General features: G+C 38.0%; 1 pseudogene; it reads left to right on the top strand.

Annotated features, from left to right (window-relative positions):
• Positions 1-6,562: 6,562 nt before the first annotated feature.
• On the top strand, positions 6,563-24,586 carry LOC100754438 (annotated as a pseudogene).
• The last annotated feature ends 1,948 nt before the right edge of the window (positions 24,587-26,534 follow it).

Below are 26,534 nucleotides of genomic sequence, written 5' to 3'. Positions count from 1 at the left end.
TCTAAATATTATCCTAATACCCAGAGATCAGTGCAGATACCAGAAGTCCTCAAAAAAACCTCTCATTATAACCAATAATACCATCACAGAAAATCACAACTAGACACAATGCAGAGAAGCATTTATGAAGAAAATACTTCATAAATAAGAGAAGGATAGTGATATCAACTGACATGTTAATATGGAAAGGAAAAATTTGGGGGGTCCTACCCATAGACAGGCATCAAAGGACTGACTGATGGAAGGAGAATTATCTCCCTTCAGGGATAAGCCACCTTTTTGTTATTCAATGCAGAGTTGTCAACCTTGAAACCATATATTCACCACTAATATAAAGGAACTTAGCCATTTGTATTGATGTATACTTGTAAACACAAACACAGGCATACACATACATCTATATATGTAAGACCAATAATAAAAAATAGAGACTGTCAACTTGAGACTGTGGAGATCATGGGAAGAGTTTAGCAGAGGGTATTGAGAGTAGCTAGAGGGAGTGAGAGATGAGGAAGTGATATATCACTTTAATTCTATTTAATGATAAAAAAAAAACCTTAGTAGAGGGAGCCATTGAGGTTTTAAAGAGAAATCCGGTACTAGAGAAATGTCCAGAGATCTGCAAGGATTACCCCAACTAAGTATCAAAGCAATAGTGGAGAGGGTAACTTAAATGCCCTTCACTTATAATGAGATCAATGACTACCTTATATGCCATCTGAGAGCCTTCATCCAGTAGCTGATGGAGGCAGAAGCAGACACCCACAGCTAAGTACTGATCAGAACTCCTGGAATTCGGTTGTAGAGAGGGAGGAGTGATGAGCAAAGGGGTCAAGAACAGGCTGGGGAGACACACAGAAACAGCTGACCTAAGCAATTGCAAGCTCATGGACCCCAGTCTAATAGCTAGGACACCAGCATAGGACCAAACCAGACTCCCTGAACATAGGTGTCAATTAGGATGCTTGGGCACTCAATGGCAGAGAAACAGTATTTATCCCTAGTATACAAATGGATGTAGGGAGTCCATTCCCCACAGAGGGATACTCTCTCAGGCTAGACATATGTGGGAGGGCCTAGACACTGATCCAAATGATGTAAGAAACATTGATGACCCCCCATGGAAGGTGTCACCCTCCCTGGGGAACAGAAAGGGGGTGGGATGGGGTTTAGGTGGGTGTTGTTGGAGGCTGAGACTGAGAGGGCACTGGGATTAATATGTAAAATAAAATTGTTTCTATTTTAATATAAAAACGAAAAATATATCAAATATTCAATTATATTTTTAAGACATATTTAACATTGTTAGTGAAATTAGCCAGTCATTTAGATAATTTTAACATGCATCTTAAATGTTCTTTGAATTCAAAATGTACATGCCTAGAATTCGATTCTAGCATCATACACTTCTTGTCTTTCTTCAAATTGGAAGGTGTCCTCAGTTCACTGTAATATTTTTCTACCTTAATTTTCTTATCATCCAGGCAGAATAGCACAATGTTAAGAGCTCCATCTCAGAGAACATTTGCTACTATTCAAAGTCTGGTTTTATGATTTAATGATAGCTCCCCCAACCCTTATTCCCTATACCTTTTGCACAATGTGTCACAATCAGTAAGTATTAAACTGATGTATTTTGAACATGTAAATAAATTGCATGAGGTTGTGGTTTGGGCTTATAGAATCTACATTTAATAGTGCACAAATGAGCTTTGGAGCCCATTCCCCATGGAGGGCTACTCTCTCAGCCCAGATATACAGAGGAGGACCTAGGCCCTCCCCCAAGCGATACCACATACTTTGATGACCCCCCTTGGAAGGCCTCGCACTCCCTGGGAAGAGGATGGGGTGTGGTTAGTGTGGTGCATGGGAGGATGAGAGCAAGAGGAAACTGGGATTGATATGAAAATAAGATTGTTTCTAAACTAACTATTTTTTTAAAAAAATCTACTTTTAAATCACAGTTCCCCTTCCTTTGGAAGAAGGTCTCATGTTGTGTAAAAATAAGACATCTCAGGATTTGGATCTAGATGAGCTGCTTCCCATCCTTTCTAGAGAGTCAATATTCACTCTTACTGAAAAGCTTACTGTGACAAGTAGATGAGGTTATCTATATGAAGTGCACTGGATGACACTGTGCTGCTAGAAGCTCAGACCATTAGACTGTGGTCCCTGGCTCAGCTGGCTCTTTGACTGTCCTTTCCAACCCAGATGCTAAACTGACACAGAATCTAGTTAAACAGGACTGTGTCCTAGCACTTCAAGAGTCTGAAAGGTTCACTTTTATTTAATTATACTCAAAAGCCATTGGTGAATTCAGTAACAACTTTTAAGGAATAACATTTCATAAGTAATAGCTATCTTTATTTGCTAATCTAGTTTCCTCCAGAAAATCTCTAAATCTTAATCAGAATAATAAATGAATATTTTGGATACTCTATTCATTTACTGGTTCTATGAGAAAATTTATAGTGTTTATTCATGGTTAAATATTTTTGTTTCTAGGTTGCAAAATCATTTCATGATACTAGGGTCAACTCTGACACAAAAAGCTTGTTTAATGGGGCGCTAAAATTGGACTAATTCAGACAATACTGCAAGTTACTATTATCGTCAGAGATCTATAATAGCTTAACATGTTTCACATAATACTAGCTTTCAATCATTTGGCATTTATAAACTTTATACACTACTCAAATTATGCAGCTAAGAACAGCTGGTCATTGATAATATATACCTCCATTCTCAGGAAATTGTCATCTCAGCTAGAAATCTCTAGATGAGCTCAGGAAAAAAGAGAGAGAAGTGAATTCCTCTTGATTTTTTGTATAATCTGTCCTTCAGGACAAATAGAGACTCATAATTGCTATAAAAACAGAAAAAAAGGTAATTCACCTATTAATCCATCATTATATAATATGAATATTTGCAATAACAGGATTAAATAAATGATAAGCCTAGAAAAGAGTAAAAGAAGGTAGAATCTTTGATTTTCCTAGAATAATGTTGATATTGTCAATACCATAATTGGTAAATTCAACTCACAATAAGTCTTTTGAACAGTAGCAAGCAATGCTTAGATTATATGTAATTTATATTATATATTTTGTTTGTTTCTAACTTGGAATAAGTCTGATTGATACATAGAAGAACACAGCTAGGCTTGTTATCATTCAAGTCAGAAAATTCCCATCTTTAATAGAGGAAGGTGTGGATAATTGATGACTAACATCTTTAGTTTTCATCACTACCTCGTCTCGTCTAACAAGATAATGTTGGTACAGCATGGTATTCCATCCTCTGGTTTGTCCTGTAATGTGCTCCATCAATTCGAAGACCTTGCATTGCTGAAGCACTGAGGAAAAACCAAAATCTCATTGTCAGACAAGCCTTGCATGGAACTCATGATTCTTACTCTCTGCCCTGGTCCTATTTTGGCTAGGTTTTCCAGTTCACAGAAAACACTGAGGAAAAACATACTTCACCTGTACTTTTTATCACTCACCTCAAAGACATGAAGTTCTATTTTCAATTGCTTAATTTTAGATTTTCTTAAGAAAAACTTTAACAGAATTATAAATACTATATTATGGCAGAATCTAAAGGAAAGCAACTCTTTTCATCTCTAGGAATTCTAAAGCAGCCTGTTGATGACTTTAGTAAAATTTATAAAGCTCTCTAAACGTGTCTAAGGCACAGCTGAGGCACAAAGGACATAAAATTTGCATGGAAGATAGAGCTGGAAAAATGAGTGCAACAACAAAATCCAGTGAGGGACAAGAGAGTGGGAGTCATCACCAGCCCAACGGAGATGTCCAACCTGTACTTTTTAGTACCTGTGAATATGTCATCTGGGCATAATTTAATCATATGGGTCCTTAAAAGTAGAAGAAACAAGCATGATGGGGTTTAATAAAAGTGCCCAAAGAGGTTGATAGGATGGGTCAATGACCAAAAGTCAATGTCTTCAAATTTGGAGAAATAAGGATTCTTAGCAAAAGAAACCTCGCTCCTCCTCAAAGCAGTGTGATTATCACCACTTTGACAATCAGAGAATAAAATGCAGCCAACAAGGTAGATGAATAATTAGTTTCTTCTACAAGTCATACAGGATTCAGGAGAAATGCATCCACACCAAAACCTGCTGTTAGCAAAGCAATGTCTGGTCTACAGTACTGAAAAGATTTGTGTTATTTTAGTCATTACTACTATGGCATTTTGAAAGAACCATGGTGGGAATCTGCTGCAAGGACCACACAGTCCATTGCATTGTCTTATATCTTTCTCTGAAGTACATCTGGTAAATTATCTGTGTTCTCAGTGTTTGGCAAGGGAAAAGGTATTATACACTGACATGTGCTTCAAACACAAGAAATGAAGAAATATATATTTTATTAAAATATAAGGAGACTGAGAACTCATTCAATAATCTTAGTATAATAGCATTTGGCACCATCTATTAAATGGCTACTGTGAGTGAGACAATACTCTGTGCACATTATGTTAGTGTTTCAGCTTCCTTTATACATCTTCTTAGCAACCTTTAGAGGATAGGATATCAATTCTCCATTGTCATATATGCAGATGTACAGAGATGCCAGGCAAGAGTGTTACAGTTTTGTGACAGCCCAAGTTGACTTTACTATGTCATAAAATTACAATTTATGGAAGATAAACCTATTTGCTTCCAAATACAAATATAACAATAAATTAAAGAAAGATTAATTGTGGAGGCATCACACTTACAGCAAGCTACTCAAAGGGTGTCTCCAATTCAGATAATTAAGTTTCTAGTGAAACTCATTTGAATTGATCCATAATGACTGATACCATCTATACAGACCAGGTAATAATCAGAACCAATGATGTCTGATGAAGAAGAACTTAGCAGGATTCTAAGTTTCCTATGCAAGTAAGGAAAAAAAAAGCTTTTAGTAATGAAGGAGAATGCTCTGACCCTAAGGAAAAACACAATAGCCATCATTCAGTTGTGCTATTAAGGTCTCAATGTGTCCTTGAGAGCAATTTGTGAAATGATTCAGATAACTGTTTTGTGGTGATCTAAGACACTTGAAATAGAGGTTATTTGTAAAGCAAAGCATGGTTTTGCTGTGTATTTTTTCTTCACAATACGAACTGTATATAAACACTTTGTGGTGGGAGAAGAACAGAGGAGGGGACAGCATCTTAAAGTATCTTTTTAAGTTTCCCCACACGTGTACCAGAAAAAAAAGCTAGTGTCCTCTGCAGGGCAAGACTATTCTATCATGCTTGCATACCCCACTCAGGTTTTCTTAAGTCCTTCATATGAGTGTTCTGGAGATAAAAGGAGTTTGTTATCTCAGTAGATAAAAGATGCCACTGGAGGAAAGCTTAAATAAAGATTTAGAGATGGACAAAATTGTGTGGAATGGCAAAGGGACACCTTGACAGAAGGAGGCATTATAAAAAGTGTCAATGAATCTTGTGCCAAACTGAAAAGAGAAGAGAAGAGAAATAAAAAGGAGAAGGATGCTGTGGGCTATTGTATTTGCTTACAGAAAAGCCCTCAGGTTTCTTTTTCACGAGACAGAGCATTTACATTAATGTTGTGAACACCCTCACTCCCACTTAATACATCAACATATTTTGCAGTGTGTTCTCTGCAACATTTTACATGGGAAATATAAAACTCAGTTATAAACAAATATTAGCTGTGCTAGCCAAGTTCTTCTACAGCATAATTTAATATATTTTCCTATAGCTGTGTACTGTGTTTTAAAGATTGTCAGGCTGAATTTCTCAAAGAATTGGAAAAAGCTGAAAAATATGAAGTATTCATTTAGTATTGTTCTAGGAAATAGCTTATCACTTATCTATAATTCTCTGGTTACAGAAGGAGCTTAAAGATATGAGAAACAGGGAAGTACTGTCTAAAATGAGGAGGTCATATTTGCTATTGATTCCTAACCTCTTTAAATGTATATATATATATTATATATATATATATATATATATATGTATATATATTTCATGTGAAAATGATTTGTTTTGTTCCCAAGCTTATAGAAATTGATATAGTGTATGAATTGTAAGATAAAATTTTAATTTGTAAACTTCACCATGCCATAGCTAAGTACTAATTGTTTTGGTATACTTGCAGACTCACAGGATATTTATAGCTCTTGTTCACACTGTATCATTTGTAATGTGACAATTTTAGCAAACAAACTAATTTCAAAGATGAAGACGGCTGGTTCTGGAGTTCTTGGAAGCCCTGTAAACTTTCGACTGTTGACCCTGGTATTATTGTTCGTCCATATTTGACTCACTTTTAGAGAATTGTGAGAGTCACATTTTGGTGAGCTATTTATGAGAATACCTTCTCACATTTCCAGAAGACAAAATCACACGGCTTATATTCCTATATCTCCTAAAATCTTTCTACTCCCTTTTCCACAGTGATCTGTAGGGGAAGCTGTAGCCACACCTACTTAGGGGCTGGCTACAAGTATGCCTGACTATGCTTGTGAGGGCGTGGTCAGGGTGACTTAGTGTGACTGTGTTTGCTCTTTTGGTTTCACTTTAGTACATGCTGTACAGACTGCTGCCACATCGGCTGGCTAGGTCGCTCTGTAAGTAAGGCTTTTCCCTATTAAATACCCTTATATTTCTACCTGACTCCAAATTGGTAATTTCCCACTATAGTGATCCCTGGGCCTTTTCTGTGGAAGTTTTGTTGTAGATGTATGTATTTTACTGCACTGGGCTCCATAACTGTATTTTGTTTGGTCATAGTTTTCTGTAATAGTCTCCCTGTAATGGTTGTAAGTAAGAATTTTCTTTGACATGGAATAGACTACATCTACATGCTAGAATGAAATGGAAGATGAAAATGGTGTAATTATGTTATGATCTAAAGAATAAAAGAAATTAGAAGGATAGTTCATCAACAAAGTTCATCAGCAACCTTTTCTTCTGACAAAATAATCCATCACCTTGTGTGGAGATATAATCATTTCACCTGTTGTCTATGTGTTTTGATGAAATTGCTTCCATCTCTATCTCACAAGTACACAATTTATTCTAACCTGATTAGGGATTTATGTTCTCTGTGAGGATTGGTTTAGAGATGTACTTATGGTTCACTGAGAACCAATGGATTAAAGTACACATTTGATAATTTCAGAGAGGCTTGTTCTTCTCTTGATTTGAATTTTCAAAATTTCTGACTATAACAACTGGAACGGAACACCCTACTTAGCAGGTTTACGGGAAAGTAAATCAGACACAGTCAAAGTGGTATTCATGTGCTTGAGTGCACAGAGAGCTCATAATGTCAGTATATTATCAGGATCATATCTGCTTGCATTGACAAGGTAGTCCCTCCAGAAAATGGAAAATAAAGAACACCTGAAAGGCCACTGTATCAGTGATGCTTGATTTCCTAGCTACAACTCACTTGTTAAGAAAATTTCTCCCACAGAAGCTAATAAACAAGGAGGTCCCTAAGAGAGACATACATGGTCCCCTTGAGAAGGGGAGTGGTTCAAGATCTGCTGAGAAAATTGGGAGGACGGGAAGAGGTGGGAGGGAGCTAGGAGAATGAGAAGGGGAGAGGAAGAGGGATGCTGAAGACATGAGGGAGCACAAAGTTTGAGTCAGGGGAAGAATACACAATAACAAGAATGGAGATATCATAAGAGAGGGAGATATTTTTGGTTTACAGAGAAATCAGGCACTAGGGAAATGTCTGGAGATCTACAAGGATGACACCAGCTAACTATCTCAGCAAAGGAGGAGAGGCTACCTTAAATGCCCTCCCCTGAATATGAGATTGATGACTGACTTATATGCCATCCTATAGCCTTCATTCAGCAGCTGGTGGAAGTAGAAGCAGACACCAATAACTAATCACTGAACTGAACTGGAACCCAGATGCAGAGAAGGACCAGGGAAGAACACAGAGGTCCAGACCAGGGTGGTGAAACCCACAGAAACAGCTGACCTGAACATCTAGGAACTCTTGCTCCCCAGTCTGATAGCTGGAATACCAGCATGGGACTGATCCAGACCACAGGAACATGGGTTTCTTTGAAGAAACCTCAGAAATATATAGGACCTCCTGTAGAAACCTAATATTTATCCCTAGCATAGGAGTGGATTTTGGGAGCCCATTCCATATAGAGGAATACTCCCTGAGCCAAGACACACAGGGGTGGGCCTAGGCCCTATCCCAAAGGATACAATAGACACTGATGACACCCTATGGAAGGCCTCACCATCCAGGGGGAGCAGAAAAGATATGTGACAGATAAGGTTTTAGTTGGGGGAGGTAGGGGAGGATGGGTGGGAGAAGGGAACTGGGATTGTCTTGTAAAACAATCCTGTTTCTAATTCAAATAAAAGAAAAGTTGGCAAAAATGCAATTTCCAAGAAAAATGATGATATTGTAAGGACAATGGTCAATTATAGAATGATTTACAATAAAATTATATATCCTAAAAAAAAAGAAAATTTCTGGTTGTGAGTCATACATTTATATACATAAAAAACATTTTTATAAATAAAAAATTCATTTTAGTTTCTTGATAATTTACAATGTTATTTCAATTTTGTCTAGCCCATATATGTAAATAAATATTTCTGGAAAACTTGATGTTTCACAATGCAAAGGCAGTAGATACCAGACCAGAATACCTGAAGTCCTCAGAGTTTATTATATTCTAATTATTTAAAGATAATAAACTACTTATAAAATATAAAGGATGATACTTTCATAGTTACCCTGTAAAATAAAGTAACATTTTGTTATGCTGAAATATCTTCAGTAGAAAGCACCTCTTTGCTTATTGAAAAGTAAGCTGTGTTTTGTAGGTATTTGGACTTCTGATTTTCCACACATATTAGCATGGTATCAAGGCCCTAACGGTCCCAACTTCCATACCTACTGTTTATCTTCTGCTTCATTATTGCCATAATTGAGTTTTTAAAGAGCCACATTATTTAAAGTCAAATAGCAAAGTGTTGGTCTAAAGAAATGGGCATAGCAAGGATAATTTCAGGCTAAAGACAAGATCTTTTTTGGCCCTAATTAAATGCAACACTTTCTTTTTTATCATAAATCTATATATTTTTTATATATGTATATATTTTTATTAATTCAAGTTAGGGAACAGGCTTGTTTCACATGTAAGTCCCTTCTCCCTCTTCTTTCCCTCATCCCCATCCTGAACATGGACTTTGAGAGCCCATCCCATGTGAAGGGATACACTCTGGCCCTGGACACACGGGGAAGGGCCTAGGCCCAGCACAGAAAGATTTGGCGGACTTTGCAGAGCCCCTGTTGAGGGCCCTACCCTGCCTGAGGTGTGGTGGGTGGATCGGGTGGGGATTAGCTTGGAGGTCTCTCAAAGTCCCTTCTTACACCAGGGAAAAATACTAATCCACCACCAGAGGCTCCCTGGAGTGCAGAGGCCTTCTTATTGACATCCATGTTCAGGGGTCTGGATCAGGCTTGTACTGGCCTCCCCGACAGCATCTGGGGTCGAAGTGTTCTCCCTTGTTCAGGCCAATCATTCCTGGATTTACATTGAGATCTTTGATCCATTTGCACTTAAGTTTTGTTCATGGTGACAGGTATGGATCTATCTGCAATCTTCTGCATGTCTGAATCCAATTGTGCCAGCACCATTTGTTGAAGATGCTATCTTTTTTCCATTGTATAGATTTAGCACCTTTGTCAAAAATAAGGTGTCTGTAGGTATGTGGGTTAATATCTGGGTCTTCAATTCGATTCCATTGGTCTATCTGTCTATTCTTGTGTCAATACCAAGCTGTTTTCAGAACTATGGCTCTATAGTAGAGCTTGAAGTCAGGGATGGTGATGCCTCCAGAAGATCCTTTATTGTAAAGAGTTGTTTTGGCTATCCTGGGCTTTTTTATTTTTCCATATAAAGTTGAGTATTGTTCTTTCAATGTCTGTGAAAAACTGTGTTGGGATTTTGATGGGGATTGCATTGAATCTGTAGATTGCTTTTGGTAGGATTGCCATTTTTACTATGTTAATTCTACCTATGCAAGAGCATGGGAGATCTTTTCATTTTCTGGTATCTTCTTTAATTTCTTTCTTTAAATTCTCAAAGTTCTTATTGTACAGATCTATCACTTTTTTCGTTAGTGTTAATCCCAGATATTTTATGTTGCTTGTGGATATTGTAAAAGGTGATGTTTCCGTGATTTCTTTCCCATTGGATTTATCATCTGTATATAGTAGAGCTGCAGATTTTTTTTGAGTTAATTTTGTATGCTGCTACCTTGCTGAAGGTGTTTATCAGCTGTAGGAGTTTCCTGGTAGAGTTTTTTGGGTCACTAATATAGACTATCATGTCATCTACAAATAGTGAAAGTTTGACTTCATCCTTTTCAATTTGTATCACTTTGATCCCCTTTTCTTGTCTTATTACTCTAGCTGGAACTTCTTTGTATCCACTCTGTTAGCCTATGTCTTTTATGGGTAAGTTAAGACCATTGACATTTAGGGATATTAATGTCCATTGTTCATTGGTTCTTGTTTGTTTTGGATTTATTGTTGGTGGTATCATTGTGTGTGGATTTCACCCTCCTACATCTTTTTGTGTTTGGTAAAATTAGATTATCTATTGCCTGTGTTTTTGTGAGTGTAGTTATGTCTGTTGGGTTGGAGTTTTCCTTCCAGAACCTTCTGTAGTGTTGGATTTCTGGATATGTATTGTTTAAATCTGTTTTTGTCATGGAATATCTTGTTTTCTCCATCTATAGTGATTGAAAGTTTTGCTGGGTACAGTAGTCTGGGTTGGCATCCATGGTCCCTTAGTGCTTGTAGGATATCTATTGAAGACATTCTGGCTTTCAGAGTTTCCATTGAGAAATCGGGTGTGATTCTAATTGTTTGCCTTTATATGTTACTTGGCCTTTTTCCTTTGATGCTCTTAATATTTTCTCTTTATTCTGTAGATTTGGTGTTTTGATTATTATGTGTCAGGGGGACTTCTTTTTGTGGTCCAGTCTGTTTGGTGTCCTCTAAGCTTCTTGTACTTTCATAGGCATATCCTTCTGTAAATTGGGGAAGTTTTCTTCTATCATTTTGGTGAATATGTTTTCTGTACCTTTGAGCAGTGTTTCGTCACCTTCTTCTACACCTATTATTCTTAGGTTTGCTTTTTTCACAGTGTCCCATATTTCCTGGATATTTTGTGTTAGGGATTTATTGGACTTGAGGTTTTCTTTGGTTGATGAATGTATATCCTCTAGCGAGTCTTCAATAGCTCAGATTCTCTCTTCTGTCTCTTGGATTCTATTGATCATATGCACGTCTTTATTTCCTGATCACTTATCCAATCTTTCCTTTTCCAGCATTGCCTCATTCTGTGTTTACTTTATTGTGTCTAATTCAGCTTTCATGCTTTGAAGTGTTTGAAGAACTTCCTTCACTTGTTTGGTTGTTTTTTCTTGGGTTTCTTTAGATTGTTAAAGAGATTTGTTTATTTCTTGAATTATTTTAGTTTGTCTTTTCATCCATTTCATGTAATTTTTTTATCTCTTTTTCTTCTATTTCTTTAAGGGATTTTCTTGTTTCCTCTTTAAAGGTCTCTATCATCTTGCTGAGATAATTTTTGAGGTCCATCTCTTCTTCATGCACTGTGTTGGGCTTTTCAGACCTTGCTGTAGTGGAGTCCCTAGATTCTGGTGGTGTCATATTGGTCTTTCTGTTGTTGAACGAGATCTTATTCTGTCTTCTTTCCATATCTTTTTCCAGTGAGTGCAGGAGGGGTCTCTCTATCTCCTCTTGTGACCCAGTAGTGTGTGGCTGCCAGGAATTCAATGTCTGCATCTCTGGATGGTCGTGCCTCTCCTGGTAGTCTCCTTACTCTGAAGTAGTTAGGCCTCCATAGGGGTCAGGTGTGTGTGGGTGGGACAGGAAGTAAGAGTGGGGTGTTTCCAGGTTCTGGGAGTTGCTCACTGCCTGGGCAGTTCTACCCCAAGCAGGAGCCGGCCCAGGGAGATCGGGGTGGATGGGGATTTGGAAGGGAGTTGGGTAAGACCAGTGGATCACTCACCTCGTTGCCGATGGTCGGCAGAAAGGAAAGGAAGAGTAGCCTGTACCCAGATTCAGGGAACTCCTCCCTACCTGTGCATGTCTACTCCAAGCAGCCACAAGCCCAGGGAGATATGGGTGAATGGCACTTTGGAGAGGAGTTGGGTAAGAGCAGGGGGTCACTCACCTAGTTCCGGATTGGTCGGTGGAAAGGGAAGAGTGACCTGTACCCAGATTCAGGGAGCTCCTCCCTGCCTGGGAGTATCTATTCCAAGCAGGCACAAGCCCGGGGAGATCTGGGTGAATGGTGCTTTAGACAGGAGTTGGGTAAGAGCAGGGGGTCACTCATCTCGTTGTGAGCGGAGTCAGCGGAAAGGGAAGGAGGCTAAATGAAACACTTTTACACCATCTATAATTAGATGAAATAATTTTACAATATTTTAGTGTATAGGAATTGACAAGAACTTTTTGCACAAGAGAGGAAATAACTCCAGGAATTGACCCAAGTGATTGTACAATAACTGGGAATCATAGGAGTGAAGAAGAAATCTACAAAATGAGGAAGTGTTTGCCAACTACATTTTACATTAGGTATAGGGTTTCACCATTTAGCTCTGGTGCATTTGAAACTTGCTATGTAGACCAGTATGGTTTTTGAACTCACAGAGTGATCCTCCTGTCTCTGCCTCCTCAGTGCTTATATTTGAGGTATATACTAGCACTTCAAATTCTAAAATTCATTTAAATGAAATTAAGCAAAGAAAAATGTGGAAGGGTTTTCCTGATTGTGTTCACAGACAAATAGATGGGGTTAAAAATTTAGCAGCTCTCAGTCTTCTGGTTGGTGCCCGAGCCTGAGTTTAGTCTGGGCGCTGCTCTGCCCACTACCTCCCACATCAATCCCTGCTTACAGAACACCAAGAGATTGGACCACAAAAAGAAGTCCCCTCACCACATAATTATCGAAACACCAAAGTTACAGAATAAAGAAAAAATATTAAGAGCAGCAAATAAAAAGGCCAATTAACATACAAAGGCAGACCTATCCGAATTACACCCAACTTCTCAATGGAAACTTTGAAAGATAATGGATAGATGTTCTGCAAACTCTAAGGAAAATGTTTATAGTAAGAACTTTGATTCTTTAAAGAAAGAAATTAAAGAATATACCAGAAAATGGAAAGATCTCCCATGCTCTTGAATAGGTAGGATAAACATAGAAAAATGGCAATCTTGCCAAAAGTAATCTACAGATTCAAGCAATTCCCATCAAAATCCCAACACAATTCTTCACAGACCTAGAAAGAAAAGTACTCAACTTCATATGGAAAAACAAAAAACCCAGGATAGCCAAAACAACCCTGTACAATAAAGAATCTTCCAGAGGCATCACCATCAATGAATTCAAGCTCTATTATAGAGTCATATTCCTGAAAATAGCTTGGTATTGGCCCAGATATAGACAGGTTGACCAATGGAATCAAATTGAAAACCATGATATTAATCCACCCAAATTATACAATGGAAAAAAGAAAGCATCTTCAACAAATAGTGCTGGAATAACTGGGTTTAGACATGCAGAAGATTGCAGATTGATCCATATCTATCGCCATGCACTACACTTAAGTCAAAATGGATCAAAGAATTTAACATAAATTCAGCCACACTGAAACTCCTAGAAGAGAAGGTAGATAGCATCCTTGAACAAATTGGTACAGGAGCCCTCTTTCTGAACACAACACCAGTAGCTCAAACATTGAGATTGACAATTAATAAATGGAACCTCCTGAAACTGAGAAACTTCTGTAAGGCAAAGGACACAGTCTGCAAGACAAAATGACAATCCACAGAATGGGAAAAGATATTCACTAACTCCACATCTGACAGAGGGCTGATCGCCAAAATGTACAATGAACTCAAGAAGCTAGTCACCAAAACACCAAATAATGCAATTAAAAGATGGAGTGAATAACTAAATAGAGAATTCTCAACAGAAGAATCCAAAATTGCTGAAGGACACTTGAGAAAGTGCTCAACATCCTTAGCCATCAGGGAAATGCAACTCAAAGCCACTCTGAGATACCATCTTACACTTATCAGAATGGCTAGAATCAATAACACCAATGACAATCTACCATGGATAGGATGCGGAGATAGAGGAATTTTCCTCCATTGCTGGTGGGAATGAAAACTTTTACAACCACTTTTGGAATCAGTATGGTGATTTCTCAGGAAAATGGAAATCAGTCTACCTCAAGATCCAGTAATCCCTTTATTGGGCATATACCCAAAGAATACACACTCATACAACAAGGACATATGTTTAACTATGTTCATACCAGCATTATTTGTAATAGCCGGAACCTGGAAACAACCTAGATGCCTTTCAACTGAAGAATGTATAGAGAAAATGTGGAGTACTAATCAGCAGAAAAGAAAATGGAATCTTGAAATTCGCAAGCAAATGTATGGAACTAGAAGAAACCATCCTCAGTGGGAAAATCCAATTACAAAAAGATAAACATGGTACGTACTCACTCATTTTTGATTTTTAGACATAGAGCAAAGAATCACTAGCCTACATTCCACACTTCCAGAGGAGCTAGGAAACAAGGAGGGTATGGGGATAAGAACCCCTGCCCAAATTGGAGCTCCGGGCAGGGAGAGGAAGGAGAATCTTCATCCAGTTGCTGTTCAAAGTAGAAGCAGACACCCATAGCTAAGCAATGAACCATACTATTGGAATTCATTTGTGGAGTGGAAGGATGGAGAAATCCTCAGAAACAGTGGGCCTGACCTATTGGTAGAATGGAGACCATAGTCATGAATCTAGGGAAACAGCATTGGACCAAACCAAACCCTCTGAATGTGGGTACCAGCTAGGAGTACAAGACAGTCTATGGGTCCTCTAACAGCAGAGCCAGTCTTTATCCCTAGAGCACAAATGGAGTTTGGAAGCCCATTCCCTATGGAGGGATTCTATTTCAGGCCAGATACAGCAAGGAAGGTCCAGACGATCCCCCAAACAATATAACAGACTTGGTTGAGGGCCTCACTATCCCTGGCGAGGAGTCTGGGGGTGGGTTGGGGTGGGTTTGGTGGGGAACATGGGAGGGTGGGATGGCTAGGGAATGGGCGGGATGGATATGTAAATATGAGTAATTAAAAATAATAAGAAAATGAAAAGAAAATTTAGCAGCTATTACACTTTTTATTTCATTGCATTATTTACATAGGACATAGTTTCTTGGCAAAAATTTTAGGAAATACACGGTATTTAAAAATAAATATAAGATATCCTTACATAACTGCAATATCATTTTATGTATATATGTAGATATAAGTGCATATACAGAAACATGTATGCACAGTATGATGCTCAATGAATGCTTCAAATAAGTTGTGACTTGTGAAATATTTCTCAGTAGACTTACTTACTTATGGGCTATTCTGGATAAGCATTGAATTTCAAAGTTGGCTTAATTTTTCCTGTACTATATTCAGATTTTAATGTTGTACTTAGTTCCCACCAAATATCTTGAGGAATAGTTAACATGATTGCAGTAATGTAGTGTTTGTTCCTTGCAAGTGAGAAACTATGCTCAGGTCTGTGCACTTGAACCTTGAATGTTTCTACTAGAAATATGATCTGCAAAAGAGTATAGAGCTCAAGTTTTCTAACATGTCTAGAAAAGTTTAACAACCATAAAGTGTCGTTTTAGAATGAAAATTACCAGGCTTCCTAGCTAAAGAATTTGAATTCTGATTTTGCTAAGCTGGTAGAAAAGTGGCATTTACTACCAGGAATGTGTCTGTAGTTAGATGAGTTTAGAAAAGGGCTGGTGGCAAAGCAAGGATATCCTATAACTGGTCTTAGCATCTCTGACTCTGCCTGCACCACCTGACTTCAAATGTTCTTTGCCTAAATGCTTAGCCTTCTTTACAATAGTAGGCCAATACCTGCTAAGACTAAAACAGAATTTCCATAGGTTTAAAAAAACTAACAAGAGGAAAAATAATTTGTGATTAAGCATTGATAATTATTTAAACTTTTTAATTCAAGAAGGAAAGCTCTTTACAAAGTGAAACTTTAACTTTTTAAATTGCAATATATGTTGAAATATCTTCATTGGTTTTTCAGTTGTAAATCTTTTAGAATCGCATAGAATGACTTCATAGAACAGTCATTATATATATCATTTTCTTTCAAATTTTAAATTTTGTTTTTATGAAGTTAGGAGCTTAATGCCCCATTTTTCTTCCTTTTGTTTGTTTTAAAGTATCCCTTTTAAATTATTGAGTTCTTTACTTAAATAAATGATAAAAAGAGATATGTTGTACCCATCAATAATTGAAGAAGAGATTTCTATTTTAATGAGGCCTCTGAAGATCTACATACTTCTAAACAGAAGGGACTAATAGAGAATACCTATAAAAAGGAAATTATGTATGTATATTTCCAAAAATCTTAACCTGTCTGGTAAATCTTGATTTGTTTTGGTTGTGTCTTTCAACTCCAAGATATCCTAGATAATTATAACCCAGAATGAACTCAGGACACATTGTGAAATTTACCTCACTTTGGAAGTAGATGAAAATCAGCACTAATAAATCATGACAACATCAGTAAAAATGATTGAAGTTTGAAATGTGTGATGATAAGAAATTATGGATGGTCAAGTAGATATGTACCAAGAATTGTACTCAATGAAAAATTAATCATACTGCTTACAAATAAGTGTGCTCCTCCTACACTGAGGGTTATCCCCCATAGTAAAGGCGGTTCTCCCACATTGAGGATTGTGCTTACTCAGTGAAGGTGATACTTCCACAGTGAGCCTGGGGCTCCCAAAGTGAGGGTGGGGCTTTCTCAGTGTGGGGGTGCTTCTAGAGTGTGGGGTTGCTTCCACAGTGAAGATGGTGCTTCCAAAGTGTGGGGGGTTTCCACAGTTATAGTCGTGCCCTTCCCCTATAATGAGATTGGTGTCTAACTTGGTTACCATACCTAGAGCCTTCTTCATCCAGTAGCTGTTCAAAGCAGAAACAGGCACCCACAGCTGAGCACTGAACCATACCTCTGGAATCAAATTGTGGAGAGGGAGGAGGGATGAGAGGGAGGAGGAAGACTGTGCTGCAGAAACCTGAAGAAACAGTTGACCTAACCTAGTGAGAAGATGGAGACTAGGGGAAACAGCATTGGACCCAATCAAGCCCTCTGAATGTGGGTGCCAGATAGAAGGCAAAAACAGTCTATGGGAGGTCTAACCATGGAGTCATCTTTAACCCTAGACTTTGGGATCCCATTCCCTATTGAGGGATACTATTTAAGCAAAGATACAGCAAGGAGGACATAATCCCTCCCCCAAATGATATAACAGACTATGAAGGTCCTTGGTGGAGATCATCACTATCCCTGGGGAGGAGTTTGGGGATGGGTTGGGGGATGTGGGAACATGGGAGAATGGAAGGGCAAGTTAATGGGGGAATGGATATGTAAATATGAGTAGTAATTAAGAATTTTTAAAAAATGCATGCTAAGGTGACAATGGTGATACTATAAAATGGACCAGTGTTTTCCCTTTGACATATTCAGATATGTTCCAAATTCTTTGTTATATATTCAAGACCCTGACCTAAATTGCAGAACATTTCATCAATGATTTCAATAAAAGCCACACACAAAAAAAATAAGAAGGCACATGCCAGTAATCCAATGACTGTCCACCAGCCCTATCCCCCTCAGAGTTTCTTCTGCTAAACAAGAGCATTGTCTTCTGGTCAGTTCCTAACACTTGGTCCTTCAGAGAACATTCTTCATTCTCATAGACAGCATTGTGACAAATCACCTATATTTTTTTTAGCGACTTCTGCTTTTTTCTGTGGGCCTTCTTTGTGTTCCACCATGTGGCATCTCACTTTCTGTTTGTCATGATTCCCTTGAATAAGAAAGCCTTTTATTTTTCATTAAGTGATAATTTATGCATCTTGCTTTTAAAAGACCCTGGAACACATCACCACCCTCACTGTGGAAGCAACATCCTTACTGTGTAAGAACTTCTCTAAGGCCCCCTGAAACGTTCCTGTGTTGCCTTATACACTAAAGATGACATTTGGTGGGGGGTGTATTATGCGACTTATGACCAATAGTTTTTCATTTCCAAAAGAATGCCAAATTGCTCAGAAATTCCTTTTTTAAAAAATAGTATTTCCATACTTAGCTAGATCACAACTGTCACCTCTGAGGTAGTCAGTTCTAAAAATAGCCCCCCGACTGTCACCTTCAGATATTCTCACTTTGTATCCCCTGTACATTGTACCGATTTGTTCTGGGACACTGCTAACATTCACAGGAAATGACAGCATGTTGTCTCTGATATTAACCTGTGAAAGGCTGCCCTTCTATTGTGAGTGTTCTCTTTTTAGTCTTTTTTTCCCCTACTAGTACTTGCTAAAGTAGCCAGCTGCTCTGGAAGCCTATGGAGAGACCCATGCTAGATTGGACAGAAAGCCTCTCAACAAAATCCACCTGAGCGAGCTTGGAAGTGACTACAGCACCCCACAGATGACAGCTGGACTGCAGCACATGATAGACCATGAGCCAGAGCTACCCAGTGAGGCTGCAGGAGTTGCTACCAGAGACAATATGAAAAGATAAATGCTTACTGTTTTGCCTCTAAGTCTGGAGGTAATTTGTTAAGCAGAATATATGACAAGTATAATCAACAAATAAATCTATATGTAAGCTTATTTATGGATTCTCTTCTGTTCCTCTGATATATTTTTTTCTCTTTGTACAACCACAACACTGAATAATTATCCTAGTATTGAAATAAATCTATCTGGTAGTGCAAGTACTCAAAGCCATTCTCTAAGATTGACATTGTTATCCTTGCTTCCCTAATTTTCATAAAAAAATAGAATCAGTTCATCAATTTCTATGTATTCATTGAAATTTACATACACAGAGACATACAGACATATATCAATTAGGTAGAACTGACATCTATAAAATATTATCTATTCTGAGAGATGAACAAATAATCAACTAATTCTAGTCTCAAAATGTACCTATCAATGATACAAACTGCTGTGCACTGTAGTAACCTTACACAGATTCCAATATGCTCCAAGACTTAGAATTGTTGCATGTGAACTGCTTTCCTTATTTTGATTATTGGTACATGGGATGCCACTGTGTTGCTACCTTACTAATGTCAGCTACTAAGTCTAAGATTTTCTTGAAAATTTCTTTGATTTCTCTGCATGAATAATGCTATTTTTAAAAATCCTGGGCACTTTATTTCTGCCTTTTAAATTTTATTTCTCCAAGCTACTGGCAGTCCCTTGGTTCTTTGTGGAACTTAGATGGATTGATGCACAGCCATTCATTTCCATCTATTATATTTTCAAGCTCAAAGGCACTCTTTTTATTCACTGAATAGGGTCTGTGATAGGACTTTTTACCATAGATATTCTTTCAGTGATTAGAGATATTTCTACTTTATTGCCATAGTAGCTTTGACACCTAATTGCATGTTCAATCTCCTCAAACACATTTATACATTGTTAAAAGTCACTCCCCCATTTTCCTGATTACACAAAGATTTCAGTGGTAGAATTGGTTAAGACTGTATCATTGTGAAAGTTTAAATTGAGGACAATTCAGCATACAGACAAGACATCTGCTCCTACAATGGGATATCTGTAAGTCCCATGGCTTTCCTATGGTGGTTTCATCAGACAGCCCTTGATATTTGATCAAATTTCAGATGCTTTACTATTATTTTGTTCATTATTTACATATTTGTGTTTGTATTTGTTTCCATATTATGGTCAAAATTGTGTGAGAATTTTATGACTCAAAACACATGAACCATGAAAAATGTTTTATTAGTGATTCTTCAGTCTTTTATTATATGTGAAAGTACTTAAGAAGGCAGTGCTATTTTTTAAATCTTAATTTAGAGAGCAATCCATATTGTTGAAAGTTCAAAGTAGGTTTTATTTTTGAGAGAATTTTCTGAAAAATGATAGATTCAATATTTAATAAATAGAACTATTTGAGTTCTAATTCTCTTTTAGTTTTAGAAAATTTCATTTACAAACAACAACAACAAAACAGAAAAAGCAAAGCAAAACAAACTTGCAGAGCAGTGATGGCAAGTATCCTTAACCACGGACTTGGTAGGCAGAAGAAGATTGATCTGATTTCAACCTAACCTACTTTATAGAGCAAGTTCCATGATGGGCAGGACTACAAAGAGAAACACTGTCTTGAAAAACAAAGCAAAAAAAAAAAAAGAAAAAGAAAACAAACAAACCAATACTTCCTTTCGGAAATTTACACCTTCAATGGCATCGTAGCCGTCCATCTATTAATTCCAAATATTAATTAATTAATTTTGCTTATTTATTCATTTAAAGTTCATTTTACATTCCAATCACAGTTCACTGTCCCATCCTTCCACCTGCTGCCTGCTGCCCCCAACCCACCCCTGATCCATTCCTCCCAAAGGCTCAGGTTCCAATGGGGAATCAACAAAGCCTGGCCTATTAAGTTAATGTAAAACCAATCCCCTCCCCACCTGGATTAAGCCTGAGCATGGCATCCCACCATAGGGAATGAGCTCCCACAAGCTAGCTCAGTCACACAGAGGCTCCACGGCTGTTGGTCTAGAGTTCATGAGTTCCCATGAGCTCGGTTCAGCTGTCTCTTTAGATTTCCCCGTCATGATCTTGATCTCCCTTGCTCATATAATCCCTCCTCCCTCTTTTGAACTGGATTCCAGGAACTTGGCCTGGTGCTTGGTTTCGGATCTTCTGCATCTGGTTCTATCACTTACTGGATATAGGCTGTATGATGATGGAGGATTCACCAACCTGATTACACATAAGGCCAGTTCAGGCACCCTCTCCACTATTGGTAGGCATCTTAACTGGGATCATGCTTACGGATTCCTGGGAATTTCCCTATTCCAAGGTTTCTCCCTAACCACTTAATGTCTCTCTATCAAGATATCTCTTTCTTTGCTTTTCCATTTATAACCTTCTCTTGAATTTGTGCTGTCTATAATGACTACGGTAATCAAATCAACCTTCTTATTATACATAACTCTGATTTCTTATGTTTATAGTCACTCTTATAATAGTTGCATCATTTTTCTAAGAGGCATTTTTAGTGTTTTATCTCACATATATATATATATACATATATATATATATGTATGTATGATGTATGTATGTATATATATATGTATTGTTATGTTCTTTATTTCTCTTTCCTCAACTTTTATGTTATAATTCATTTGTAAATAGTGTATTTAAAACTATTTTGCCCTCTAAGCAGTGATTTATATTCATCCAACAAATTCTGAGACACAATATTAAGATTTTCTAGCACAAAATATCCTTTACTCTCTTTGCTCACTTGAATCACAAGTATAACCTACAATGTAGCATTTGAAGACTTGGTCCCTATTTTGAAGATGGAGGATTCTGTCCCGCCAGGTGCCCCAAGCCCTGCTCCATGCTTTAGCCCCAGATAAGCACACAGAGACATATTGATTATTAAACTGTTAGCCAATGGATTAGGTTTATTATTGGCTAGCTCTGTCTTAAGTACTAATCTATTTATGTGAATCTATACATTGCCAGGAGGCTGTGGCTTGCCAGTAATCCAGCATGTTACTCCTTTAGAAGCATGGCATCTCTTCTCTGCCTCTCTCTGCCTTCCTCTCCCCAACCTTCTTCTTGTTTGGTAGCTCTGCCTATGCTTCTTGCCTGGCTATTGGCCAAACAGTGTTTTATCATCAACAAATAAGAAAAACATATCTACAAAAGGACATTCCCCATCCCCAGATGGTGGCATATTTTGGAGACATTAAGGTGGTGGTGCCTAATGGAGGAAGCACATGCCTGGGAGAAGACTTTTATATTTCAAAAAACTTTGCCTACATTCTGTTCTCCACCATGGTTTCCTGTTTATGCTTTAGATGTGAGGCTTAAGCATCTTGCTCCTGTTGCAGCACCTGCTTCTCTGTCAAGGATGAGTCTTGTCTTTCTGGAACTGTAAATCCAAATACAATTTCTTCTCTAAGTTGCCTTTGCCATAGTTTTATCAAAGCAACACAAAAATAAATAACAGTTCTTTTGTGAATCTTTTCCTTTGAATGGATAGCTATATAAAATTACAGTTTAATTATCAAATCATTGGAAAGTTGGAACTCACCTGTTGATTCTTCAATTGATAGCATTTCATAGTGATTAAAATTCTCTGAACTGTTTTATAAATTAAGATTTCTTTATGTCCCATCTTATAGTTTGAGTGTCTGTTCCACATGTACTATAAATAATGTGTATTGTGTTGTTTTGGATAAAGTATTGTTTAATATCATTGCCTACAATTTATTAATTGGATAATACCTTGTAAAAACCTTTATGTTCTCTTCTTTTGCCTGCTTGTTTCAATGGCAGCATTGGTCTATCTGTTAATTTACCTTTACCTTTCTCTTTACACCCATTTTATGTTATATGTTTATGAAACTGCAGCATATAAAAGCTCTATTTAGAACTGTTGCTGTTTCTAATAGAAAGATGCCTTTGATTTTCCAAAACCACTATTTATATCATTTTATCTGTAATAATTCTTTATTTGAAATCTACCATCATATCCTGTAGTTTCTGATGCTGCTGTGTGGTCAACAAGTACTTTGATCATAATTTACAGTCAACAGCATATTGCTTTCCAACATCATATTGTGACTTCATAGTTAACAGTCACCCATATATACAATTATATATACCTACAAGTAGTCTCCACTCTCATCTGAATCTCTGTGCCTCTGATCACTGTATCTGCTACTGCTTTGGAATTCTTTTAGTTAAAATATACAGGATAACAATTTTTCTGATTCATTAAAATCTAAAAACACACTTTTACATTGTTCCTGAATGTATAGATACAGACAGCTTTTAAAACTAATTATGCAAACCGCCTTGTTTTCCAGCCTCCTTGCCGAAGCCCCAGCCACAGCTGTCTCTGCTCCTACAGTCTCTGCCTCCAAGATTATGGCTGTGCCTCCCACATATGTTGACCTTGGCAAGGCTGCTAGTGATATCTTCACTAAGGTCTTAATAATTCTTGAAAAGAAGTCAGAGAATGAATTGGAATTCACCAGCTCTGGCTCAACCAACACAGAGACCATAAAAGTAAACGACAGCCTGGAAACCAAGTACTGATGGATAGAGTGCCTTTCCAGAGAAGGGGCACACAGACAACACCCTGTGCACCGAAATCACCATTAAAGCCCAGCTGACGGGTGGACTGAAGCTGACATTTGATTCATCTTTCTGCCTAACACTGGGAGGAAATGCTGAAATCAAGACCTGCTAAAGAAAGGGTGTATCAACCTGATATATGATGTCAACTTTGACATTGCTGGGCCCTCGATCAGTGCTACTCTGGTGCTTGGATATGAGGCCTAGCTGGATGGCTACCAGAAGAATTTTGAGATCTCGAAGTCCCAAGTGACCTAAAGCAACTTTGCAGTTGGCTATAAGAGAGTTGAATTTAAGCTAGTGTGAATGATGGGGCGGAGTTTGGTGGCTCCATTTATCAGAAGGTGAACAAGGAGTTGGAGGCTGCTGTCAATCTTGCCTGGACAGCAGGAACCAATAATACTCTCTTTGGAATAACAACCAAGTGTCAGGTTGACCCTGATTCCTCTTTTTGGCAAAGGAAACAACTCTACCCTGATTGACTTAGGGTCTACTCAAATCCTAAAGCAAGGTGTCAGACTAAACCTGTCACCTCTGCTGGATGGCAGGATGTGGGTGGCCATAAGTTTGGTCTACAACTGAAATCCCAAGCAAAAATGAATATTGTGCAATCGTTAATTTTAAATTATTTTGTGGCATAGCTGCCTTCAGAATTTAATGTCCCTTTTAATGTTGTATGTTGGGCATGTTAAAATTGATAAATTTCACGTTAGATGTACAAGCTAATGATGACTCTTCTTAACATTTCACAGATAGAGTAGAAACTCCATTCCAGAAATGGTCATGTTAGCTGTAGACTTGGGTTGGGGAGGAACACCTCTAAGGAGGCCAGACCGAAAGTGGAAGCTGGGAATATGCAAGCTCTTTATAAATCCATCCACAGGTGGCTTCCTGTGCCTCTAACCTTGGTGTCATAATCCTAATTGCTGAGAAGCATATGCACACCTATTAGAAAGAAACTGATTTTATACAGATTTCCATGCCCTATTTCCATTCTAGACCACCACTTACCTGTTTTACACCAAAAGTAGTCTTCAGTTCTTTCTTTTTTCTTTCTTTTGATGCAAACAGCAAGAAGCTTTATTGCAGTTGTTTAATGAGCTAACCCCATTAGCTCGGGCCTTTCATCCATTCACCATGGCCGATGACTGGAAAAAGACCCCAAAAAAACACAGGACAAAGATCTTATAGGGTAGGGTAAGGGGAGTGTCTAGGGGTACACACAGGCTCAGGATTGGTGTGCCTCCAGGCTTGGAGAACTTGCCTTGTGTTGATTGGTCAACTGGTTGTTATGGCCTCTAGGAACTCGCAGGGTGGTTGCTATGCTCTGCATGTCATTGCTGTGCACTTGTCCATAAAGCACACTCAGAGCCATAAAGCATAGCACCACCAGGTAACTTCTGATTGATTCCTTGCCACGAGGCAGGCATCTGACCTCCTAGTGACCAAGGCAAGGTCAGGCAAGCACATGTTAGGCTGTTATGGCTGCCAAAATGGGGAGCTGGTCTCTTCTTTCCCCCATTTTCTTTTTAGATATTCCAATCATGGAATTGCTGTCTCTCTGGCATCCTCATCATGGAGTGAGTGAGTGATATTGGCATGCCCTATTTATGGGAGTTTATTTTGACTTAGCATTTCAACCAGGGAAAATGGGCGACATATTATTTCCCATGCTAATTCCTGCTGACTTTGGGACAAAGTTAGGGACCCAAGAAGACTGACATGCTAGTCAAAAGCAAAAAGGAAATTCAGGTAATGGGGAAGCATCTGGTTGACAGACTCTGTTGAAGAGACAGGGGGTGTCCACATCAGCTGGACTGGTTCACATCCACAGCAAGTCCAGGGCACACAGTTCTTTAGGGGCAGGCATAGTCAGCAACTGATACTCAGATGTGTCTGCCAGAAGCAGAAACCCGTTTAAGACATGTTTAAACTGGGAACAGAAGTTAAAACTTATTTATTGAAACTCACAGTGCAAATAAAAGCAGATATCTGGATATCTGTTTAAACAGCAGGAGCATATTTATTACTTTGAGTCCTGGAAACACTATAAATTTGGGTTCCATGTCTCTCTTCTACAGATAGAAGAAATCTCTCACCTTTTAGGCCTGGCGAAGATTGCTGTTCTTTGATACTTCTGCCTCCAAAGCTAATGGAGAGACTTGGGTATGGCTAATTGTATATGGACTAGCTCCTGTCACTTTTTATTAGGTTCCGAAACTATATAATATTTACAGTTCTCAGATCTATGAAATATTAATGGTTGTCAGCTTGGCAGCATCAGGCAGTCAGATCCACAAGACTGTAGTCAACTTGGAAGCTGATAAGGTAGTGACTACCTACTGTTCAGTCACAAGCTCAAGGTTTTTAGGTTTATTTTGGTTGTAAATAAATATAAACTTAAAGGGCTTTTCATCAGGCCAAAGGCGCCTCTGTTCAATCCATACCTGGCTCTCTGGACAGAACGTTAGTTATTTCTTTTGTGCCATTTTAGGGTGGAGATGGAGTGGGCATGATGGAGCCATTCATTCAGGAATTCATTACTTAATTCTTCCTTGTGTGGTAATGCAGTTTTCTTTCCTTCCTTCCTTGCTTCCTTCCTTCCTTCTTCCCTTCTTCTGTCTTTCCTTTTTTGCCATTACACTAAAGTATGAAATAGCTTCTAGGATTTCCAGCTCTGACTTGGGAAGGTGATTGAGGTCTCACCATGACAAAACTAAGGATCTAAACTGACTTCTGTTACAGCCTTACCACTCTTATGTTTTTAGAAGTTTAATAGGAACATTATAGTCTTCTATTTTGTGTAGAATTAGCTCCACCCATGCAAATGCTGTGAATGACATCACTTAAAATAACTTAAATAAAATATTGAAACCTCAAAAATAATTATGTAACCAATGTGTGCAACATGATGTACAAGTATAATTAACTAGTAAATATAGTTAATATAGTCAAACAAATTAGCATAAGCTATCATTTCCTGCAGGCTTATGTGTATGCATGTAGTAAGACCACATACAATATTCTAATGTTGTATCATGTTGCAGTAGATCAAATTGGTGACTATTTCTCATTCTCAAAATCAGCACTCTAGAGCCTATGCCCTACATTGCTATAGCTTTATATTTTTGTCTGTACCTTTCCTAAACCTATCCCAGTAACTACTGACTTCCTCTCTAAACATCCTGCTTTTCCTCAAGAT

This window comes from Cricetulus griseus, chromosome 2 (genome assembly GCF_003668045.3).
Source record: "Cricetulus griseus strain 17A/GY chromosome 2, alternate assembly CriGri-PICRH-1.0, whole genome shotgun sequence".
Classification (NCBI taxonomy): domain Eukaryota; kingdom Metazoa; phylum Chordata; class Mammalia; order Rodentia; family Cricetidae; genus Cricetulus; species Cricetulus griseus.
The sequence above is the reverse complement of the archived record's forward strand: the minus strand, read 5'-3'. Positions and strand labels throughout refer to the sequence as shown.